At 44.7% G+C, this 9,866-nt stretch overlaps 1 pseudogene; it reads right to left on the bottom strand.

The window, feature by feature from the left end:
• Positions 1-8,264: 8,264 nt before the first annotated feature.
• LOC119922459 lies at positions 8,265-9,192 on the bottom strand (annotated as a pseudogene).
• Between the last annotated feature and the right edge of the window lie 674 nt (positions 9,193-9,866).

Raw genomic sequence — 9,866 nt, 5'->3', positions numbered from 1 at the left:
AGTTAGTGTTAGAGTTAGGCTTTGGGTTAGTGGCAGGCTTAATCTAGGTCTAAGGTTAGTGTTATGGTTATGATTAAGTGTAGGTCTGTAGCTATTGCTAGGATTACGGTTAGAGATCGGGTTAGGTTTAGGTTAAGGATTATGAGTAGGGTTAGTATTAGGGCTAAATTTGGTGTAGGGTTAAGGTTAGGTTTAGATTTATGGTTATGGTTAGGGTTAGTTTTTGGGTTAATGGTAGCCTTAAGGCTAGGCCTAAGCCAAGGATTTGGATTACGTTTAGGGTTAGGATGTGGGCTGTGGTTAAAGTTATGATTGTGGTTAGTTTTAGGGATAGGGTTAGGTTAATGGCTATGGCTAAATTTAGGTTTCGGATTAGGGTTAGATTTAGTTGTAGATTTAAAATTTAAGCCGAGGGGTAGGGTTAGGATTAGGGTTAGGGATATGGTTAGGTTAGGGCTAGGGTTAGGGTTAGTGTTAGGATTAGGATTAGGTTTAGGGTTAGGTTTAGGATTAGGTTTAGGGTTAGGATGAGGATTAGGGTTAGGGTAAGTTTTAGAGTTAGGGATAAAGTTATAGCTAGGTTTGGGATTAGTGCAATTTGTTGTAAGGAGAGTTTCAAGGTGAAAGACGTTTTGGGGACTGCAAGAGCCCATCGACACAATCTCTATGACATGCTTCCATAGCCTCCGGGATTTAGGGTAGGTTGAGAATTAGAATTGGGGTTAAGTTTAGGATTAGGGCTAGATTGAGGATGAGGTTTAGGGGTTAGGTTTAGGATTAGGGTTTTGGCTAGGGTTAGAGGTAGGGTTAGGTTTAGGTCTTGGGCTAGGGCTAGGGTAAGGGTTATTGATAGGGTTTGAGTTAGGGTTAATGTTAGGTTTAGAGTTAGAATTAAGGTTAGGGTGAGAAGCAGGCAACAGTTTGTTGTCTTGGAAGAGTTGCAAGTTGAAAGGATTTTCAGGGCTGGAAGAGCCCACCCACACGGCCCCCTAGACAAGCTTCCACAGCTCAGGGATTTAGTGTACTGTAGGAGGGCAGGGGGCACGAGGTCTCCTGGGACTGTTAAAGGGGAGCGAGATACAGTCTTCCTTAGACTCCAAGTGGGAGGGAGCTGCAGCTCTTCTGGGATTGTAGGAGTTGGTGGGAGCAGCAGCCCTCCCGGGATTGTAATGGAGGAGAGAGCAGCCCTTCTCTTGGAACGGTGGGAGGAGAATGAACTGCATTTCTCCACAGTTGCGGGAAGGAAGCTAGGCATAGATCTTCTGGGAGTGTAGCTTGGGAGGGAGCTGCAGCTCTCAAGGGACTGTAGATGGGGAGGGAGCAGTAACTCACCTGGGACTGTATGAGAAGAGGGAGCCACATTTCTCTTGGGACTGTGTGAAGGAAGGGAGCTGCGGCACTTCCGGAACTGCAGGAGGGGAGCGAGTTTCTGTTCTCCAGAGAATGTAGGAGAGGAGAGAGCTGCACCTCTCCTGGAACTGTAGGGTAGAAGAGGGAATCACAGCTCTCCTGGAACTGTAGAAGGAGAGGGAACTGCAGTTCTACTGGGACTGTAGGAGGAGAAGGAGCCACATCTCCTCAAGGACTGTAGGAGAGGAGGAAGGCACAGCTCTCCCCAGACTGTGGTGGGGCTGGAAACTGCAACTTTTCTTGGGCTGTAGCAGGACAGGGAGCCAAAGGTCTCCCAGGACTGTAGAAGCGAAGTGAGACACAGCTCTTCTGAGACTGTAGGAGGAGAAGGAACCCCACTGTCCTGGGAGTGTAGAGGTTAAGGGAGACAACTCTCCTGGGACAGTAAAAGGGGTCTGGGCACAGATCTCATGGAACTGTAGGAAGGGAGAGAGCTACGGTATTCCTGGGACTCTTGGAGAAGAGAAAGCCACAGCTCTCCTGGGATAATAGGATGGCATTCAGTCAATGGTATTTATTGAGTGTTTACTGTGTGCAGAGCACTACACTAAGCGCTTATATAGCAATATAACAGACACATTCCCTGCCCTCAATCATCTTATAATCTAGAGGGGAAGGCAGACACTCATCTAAATTAATAAAATTACTCTATTTTACTTATTACTCTATTTTACTTATTACTCTATTTATTTTACTTGTACATATTTACTATTCTATTTCAATCAATCAATCGTATTTAATGAGCGTTTACTGTGTGTAGAGCACTGTACTAAGCGCTTGGGAAGTACAAGTTGGCAACATACAGAGATGGTCCCTACCCAACAATGGGCTCACAGTCTAGTTATTTTGTTAATATCTTTTGTTTTGCTGTCTGTCTCCTCCTTCTAGACTGTGAGCCTGTTGTTGGATAGGGACCGTCTCTACATGTTGCCAACTTGTATTTCCCAAGCGCTTAGTACAGTGCTCTGCACACAGTAAACGCTCAATAAATACGATTGAATGAATGAATGAATAACTGCTCTGGCTGGGAATGAGGATGAATAAAGGGAACAAATCAGGACAACGCAGTAAGGTGTAGGAGAAGAAGAAAGGAGGGCTTAGTCAGAGAAGGCATCTTTGAATTATGTCTTCAATAAGGCCTTGAGGCTGGAGAGGGTAATTGTCACATATGAAGAAGGAAGGTGTTCCAGGGCAGAATTAGGATGTAGGTGAGAGATCAGTCGTGAGATAGACAAGATTGAGGGACTACGAGAAGGTTTGAATTAGTGGAGCAACTTGTGCAGGCTGAGAATAGTGAGGTGAGGTAGGAGGGGGAAGGCGATTTAGTGCTTTAAAGACAATGGTAAGGAGTTGTCGTTAGATACAGGGGTGGATGCGCAATTACTGGAGGTTCTTGAGGAGTGGGGAAGTGTGCCCTGAACATTTTTGTAGAAATGTTCTGAATAGTCATTCAATCTGACAGAAAAGAGTTAAGGATAATGCAAAGTATGGAGACATAGCTCTCCGGGGACTAGGTGGTGAGAGAGTGTGCCAGGGTGACCCTGGGCACCGGCTACCCAAGGTCAAAATGCTACCTGTGATGTAACTTCTTTGGCCGGAGAGGGTAGGGAGGAAAGATAGGTGTCCCTCACCTCTGTGCTGACCAGATAAGGTATGCGGAGGACAGAAGCCAGGACACCCCAAACCACAGGTAATAAATACCTGTCGCCTCTGACCTTCTGGGTAGAAGACCAAGACGTGCAGCAGCAGCAGCAGCAACAGCAGCAGCAGCAACAGCAGCAGCAGTGGGAGCAACCGCAGCAGCAGCAACAACAGCGGCCCAGGTGTCTTTCTCTGCACAGAACGCCAGACGCCCGTTCTGCAACTAGGACCAACACACTGAAGAAAGGGTCACGGGACGGTGAGTGTCTTGCCTAACGTCCCTGGGTGGGAGCCAGGTGCCCCACTACGAACAGGTAACATAAGTGATTCCTCCCGTGTAGGGAGAGAAGATGGTGAGAGCTAGCCGTCTTATCATGTGCGGGTAACGTAAGTGGATTCTTCCCGTGTTGGAAAGCACGTGGATTCTTCCCGTGTGGGAAAGCACGTGGCGAGAGCTAGTCGCCTCACCACGTGCGGTTAACGTACAAGTGTATTCCTCCCGTTAGGGTAGCTCTAATATTACTAACTAATCACATTCCACCCGAAAGGGAAGTTTAATTTACTGTGTCCAAAAATTAAATAATTCCATTCACCCGTGGAATAAATTTTGTATAAAACTCAGGCTTTATGTCCCCGCCCCCCCCCCCGCCCCCCTCTCTCTCTCTCTCGCCGCACCGATTCCCAAACAAACCTGTCCCTGACAGCCTATACACAGACTGTTAAGCCAGTGGATAAACAGAACACTTCCTATTCTGGACTTCATTCATTCATTCAATCGTATTTATTGAGCGGTTACTGTGTGCAGAGCACTGTACTAAGTGCTTCGGAGGTACAAGTTGGCAACATATAGAGAGGGTCCCTACCCAACAGCGGGCTCACAATCTAGAAGAATTCAGAATTAATATAATCAAACAGTACTCTCTTGAGTAGGGCATGCAGCACACCGCCATCAAATGAAAATTAATGTACAGATTTCGAGGAACGAGGACTAAGCTTGGAGTGAAAGCAGGAAATGCGGAGCTCAGATTGACTGGATCTAAGTTCTAAAAATCCTCCACTACTCCCATAAGCACTTATTGCAGTGCTCTGCAGAGAGTAGATGCTCAATAAATACTAGTGCCTGAATGGAATCAGATAATGCATGCGGCCATGAATAGGCACTTGTGCTACTGCATGAGTTTGATATCCCTTGGACATGCAAGAAACTGGGCAATTCCTAGAGCCATCTCTCTGCCTGAACTGCAGTCACCATAACCTCAGACGTTGTCTGGTTTCTCTTGAATCCTGGTGATTCTAGCCCAGGCATAGTGGTCTGGTTACTAGGCCCTTGTAGTAAAAGCGTTGAATTGGAAAATGAGTAGGATTTCATGGATTCAATTCTGATGTGGACAGACATCTGAAATGTGGAGAAATATATTGGCTAATTTATCAAAAGGCAGGTTATAAGATGGAAACATCCAGATTTAAAGTCCTGGCCAGTTTACATATTCAGAGAACAATTTTTTGAAATGATTTTTGACCTCATATAATACAATTTCCACAAAAGAAAGAAATCTACATTTTAAAAGAAAGGTCTGATAAATATATTATTACAGTGTTACTACACTTCTTGAAACAATAGATTATTTTACTTTAAAGCTCAAACTTGGAACACTAATCTGCTTAAGAAAATACTGAGTTTCTTAACAACAGTACTACTCAGTTCAATTAGCTACTACTGTTCTTCTCTCTATGTTTTGAACCAAGGTGTATGAGAAGAAATTGAGCAATTTGTGACATACCCACTGGAACATCCTATAGGTATTTACACACACACACACACACACACACACACACACACACACACACACACACCTTTAAAAGAGTACAGCAGGCAAATGGAATCCCCACAGACTTTCCTACAAATGGAATTAATCACAGTAATCTCTCCTAATAAAAGCCTTGTTGACAACGACACTTCTCTTCTTAATATCAAAGTGTGGCCAAACAGGACGGCTTATTCAAAGAGCTGTCTTTACTGAAACCTAGGGCAGAGGCCCAGGTTTCTTTGACTTGCAAGGGCCAACCGGATACTACCTAGTTTAACAGTCCCCCAAAACACCTGTCACAGGTCTGCAAAAGAACACTGCATTTCAGGAATCCCCTAGGCATTTCTAATTAAGAAAAATGAAAGGCCTCTCAGAAGAAAGGTGGTGACAGAATCTATTTCCACCATAGTTCTGGGTCTCTTCACTCAGGCTGCGTTCTTTGGCCTCTGCAAGCATTTGGAATTGGACACAAAGAAGAGTTGAAATTTGTAGGAAAATGAAGGCAAGCCTTAAGGGTTTTATTGAGGTTCTATGGGCTTATACACTTCCCTGAAGCCTGCTGTATCAGCAGAAAGGGATGCTACTCATTCCTGATTCCCTTTGCATTGGAATGTCCAACTAAGTGGCCCATGATCCCCCAAGCCTCTGTAGTGGGTCCTGCCTCTCATCAAACATTGAAAACATTGGGAAGGCCGGGGCTGTTGGAAAACTGAGAAGCCTAGAAAACTGAACTCCAGTTCAGCTTTTGCCCTTATTCTTTTCATTTGTGAGCTATTTTTATCATTTAAATCCTCTGTTGTGCATCTCTCGTCATTTCGCTCATCAAATGTTTAGACTGTGAGCTCTCTGAGGGCCAGGGACCCTTCCCTACCGAATTCTCATCCTTGTATCTCAGCAACCAATAAATATCATTCAATGAATGAATGAATGAATGAATGAATGAATGAATAAAAAGGAGAACCTGAGATGTGCATTCAGTTATTTCATCTGCTTACATTATTTGTAAATATTTTTATCCCTATCTCCCCTGCTAGAGAGCATACGTTGTTTGTACATAGGAAATATGCCTTGTACTTCTGTTGACCCTCTCCTAAGCACTGAAAACTCAGTTAGTACTCAAGAGATACCATTACTACTACTACTAATAAAAAATTGTGGTATTTGTTAAGCACTTACTATGTGTCAGGCACTGTCCTAAGCGTTGGGGTAGATACAAGGTGACTGGGTAGGACACTACTACTACTCCTGCCGCTACTATTACTACTACTACTACTTTTAGCACTCCCATTAGTTATGTACGACAGTGCTCAACACACATAGACATTCAGGACACAGTTTTATAAAAGAGTGCCCACTACAGCATTTCACTAAAAGTAGGCACTCAGTTTCCCTGGAAACAGGAGGCAGATTGTACAGTGCTCTGCACAGAGAGGGCACTCAACAAATTCTGTTGATGAAAATATCCAGACTATGTTGCTTACCTGACAGTCTTCTGTTGTCTGTGAGAGCTTTATTTAATTGTATTTATTGAGCATTTACTATGTGCAGAGCACTGTGGTAAGCACTTGGGAGAGTGCAATATAACAATAAACAGACACGTTCCCTGCCCACAACAAGCTTACAGTCTAGAGACGAGCTTGTCTGTAAGAGATGATTTCCTGGACTTAGTCTAGTTCTTTCATTCATTCATTCAATTGTATTTATTGAGCGCTTACTGTGTGCAAAGCACGGTACTAAGCGCTTGGGAAGTACAAGCTGGCAACATATAGAGACGGTCCCTACCCAACAGCGGGCTCACAGTCTAGAAGGGGGAGACAGACAAAAAGAACCATATTAACAAAATAAAATAAATAGAATAGCAAGTATGTACAAGTAAAATAAATAAATAAAATAAATAAAACGGGGATGATGGGCATAGGTGTCAATAAGGCAGGAGAAATTATTTTGTCTGGCAGAGGAGTGGGCAGGATTAAGGCAGGAAAGGGTAAACCTGAAGTGAACGAGGTTGCCATGGTGTTTAGACCTTCTCCAGCAGCGTTCAGCTGCTCGAGCATAAGAGTGAAGGAGGCAGACAATGGCAGTGATCCGGGGCTGTGGGTTAGTGGTACGAGAGCGGTGAAGGGAAAGGGGAGCGAGCGAGTCGAGCTGAGTAGAGAGGGTAGAGCTGAGAACAGTAATCTGATCATCAAGATTGGGTAGAGAGGAAAGGGAGGCGAAGTGGGGCACTCAGAAAAATTGTTGGGGTCGAGAGAGCGAAGGTCTCTGTGCAAGAGTAATATAGATTTACAGGGAAAAGGAGTGTGAGTGAGGAGGCAGGTGAGAAAATTATGATCAGAGAGAGGGATTTCAGAATTAGTGAGGGTGGAGACAGTGCAGCGGTAGGAGATGATGAGGTCGAGGGTGTGACCAAGTTGGTGAGTGGGCGAGGTGGGGTGGAGCAAGAGGTTGGCAGCGTCAAGGAGAAATAGAAGGAGGGCAGCAGAGGAGTCACCAGGTTTATCCATGTGGATGTTGAAGTCTCCAAGGATCAGAGTGGGCATGAAAAAGAGAGAGGGAATATGAGGAAGGGGTCAAAATCGTTAAAGAAGTTGGAGGTGGGGCCGGAGGGGCGGTAGATGACGGCTACAAGAATCTGGAGGTGGTGGTAGAGGCGAATAAGGTGAAGAGAGTGATAGTCTGGCAAATTTGGAAGGGGGCGGGAGTTCCAAACTGGGGCGGGGGACGAAGCCTGGGGGATATGGGAAAGGTGATGGAAGTGAGATAGACAAGATCAGGACACAGCGAGTAAACTGGCACAATACTGTATCCACTCTGATGATCTTGTATCTACTCCACTGTTTTGTGTAGTGCTTGGCATATAGTAAGTGCTCAACAAAATGTCAATATCATTATTACTGAGTTCCTCAGGCTATAGGGCACAGGATGGTCTGGATCGATCTTACAGAGGTTTGAGCTACATGTCCTGCCAGTAACACTTCGATAGTGTTAAAGGAGCCTTCAGTGTGGTCTCATTATGAAAGAGAGTGCATGGCCAACCCTCCTTATAAAGACTAAGAACATTACGGTTCCAGCTTCCAATCTGCTGGCCCTAGCTAGATGGCTGGGGGCATCTTCGGGTGGAGGAAAGGGGAGGACATGAACTGGTCCCCAAGAAGAGACTGCTGTCATGGTAGTGCTCCTAACTACACCTAAAGGAGAAGAGATACGTGGCTTGTGGCAAGACAAACCAGCCTCCATCCAGAGAATTGGTTTTATTTATTCTTCCCCCTGTATCTGTGCCCAGAATGAGCCCAGACCTTTCTGTTCATGCCCCAGATGATCTGGAATCAATGAACAGTTCCTGTCCCTTCTCAGTCTCTCAGATCAGCACTCTCCTCACCCAACCACTTGCATAAATGAAAGAATTCATTTCACTTTCCTGCTCCACAGCTTCTTCATGACACCTTTCACCCCCGCGTTTCTCATGGTGTCGATGACGGGGTTCAACATGGGGGTGATGATAGTGTAAAATATGGCCACCGACATGACCACAGGGAGAGTGCACCTGGGCCTTATGTACATGAAAATACATGGAAAGAAGAATAAAACGACTATGACAATGTGGGAGACACAGGTAGAGAGGGATTTCCATCTCCCTGCAGAAATATGAGTCCTCAGGAAGTGCCAGATGACGATGTAAGAAAAGACCAGTAGGAGAAAACTTAACATACACATCACCCCACTGTTGGCCACGACCAACAGGTGGCGGACCTGGGTGTTTGTGCAAGCAAGCTTCAACTAAGGGAACAAGTCACAGATGAAGTGATCGATCACGTTAGGGTCACAGAATGGCAACTGGACCATAAAGAGGATCTGGATGGTTGCTTGAAGGAAGCCTCCTATTCAGGCCACCCACATCAGCAGGCCACACACGTGCTGACTCATAATGGCTGTGTAGTACAGGGGCTTACAGATGGCCATGTAGCGGTCAAAGGCCATCGCCATGAGGAGGGTGATCTCAGCACTGGTGTACAAATGACCTACAAAGAGCTGTGACATGCAGTCACGGAAGGAGATCGTTTTCCTCTCCTGCAGCAAATCTATAATAATCTTGGGAGCCACACAGAATGTATAGCAGGTATCTATGAAGAACAAATAGGCCAGAAAAAAGTACATGGGGGTGCCCAGAGTTTGACTGGCCTTTATGGTTATGATGATGAGCAGATTCCCCATCATGGTGAAAAGATAGGATAAGAGAAAAATGATAATGTTCTCTGACTGTTCGGATTTTGGGTAAAACCCGGGAGGATAAATTCAGTCACATTTTCTTCTCCAGGGTTTCCATGAAGAACATGGGTAAGTGTTGGTTTATCTAGAAAGAGAATAAAAATCTAATCCATATTGGAGTCATAATGACCAAATATGAAGACATTTGAGGGTTCTCTATTGTTGAATTTTTGACATATTTCCAAAATAATTAGGCTGAAAGGGACCTCCAGGTTTCAACTCTTCTAATTGCACAGTTACATAGCAGCACTGATTATCTAAGCATCAGCTCTGTTCAGAAGACAAGGGAGGAGAAAACTCACTTCCTGTCCTTGAAGAGTTTTCCATTTAACAAGGAAGTACCACAAATATAAAAAAAATGTGCATAACAATACCACTTCACATAAACTGGATCCTTTTTTATGGAACTAGTTAAGTACTACCTATGTTCCTGAGCGCTGCACTAAGTTTTGAGATAGATACAAACTAATCAGGTTAAACACAGCCCATGTCCCAAAAGTGGTTCACACTCTTAATCCTCACTTTACAAATGGGGTAACTGAGATACAGAGAAGTGAAGTGACTTACCCTAAGTCACACAACAGGCAAATAGTGGAGCCAGTATTAGAACCCAGGTCTTTCTGACTCCCATACTTGTGCTCTATCTACTAGGCCATGCTGTGTCTCTGATCATTCAGAACTAAATACAATCCAGATAGTCAAAAATCCAGAAAATCAATAATGTGGATGGGCTAGACCTTA

Source organism: Tachyglossus aculeatus, unplaced genomic scaffold, assembly GCF_015852505.1.
Source record: "Tachyglossus aculeatus isolate mTacAcu1 unplaced genomic scaffold, mTacAcu1.pri scaffold_102_arrow_ctg1, whole genome shotgun sequence".
Lineage (NCBI taxonomy): Eukaryota > Metazoa > Chordata > Mammalia > Monotremata > Tachyglossidae > Tachyglossus > Tachyglossus aculeatus.
This window is presented reverse-complemented; position numbering and strand designations above follow the sequence as displayed.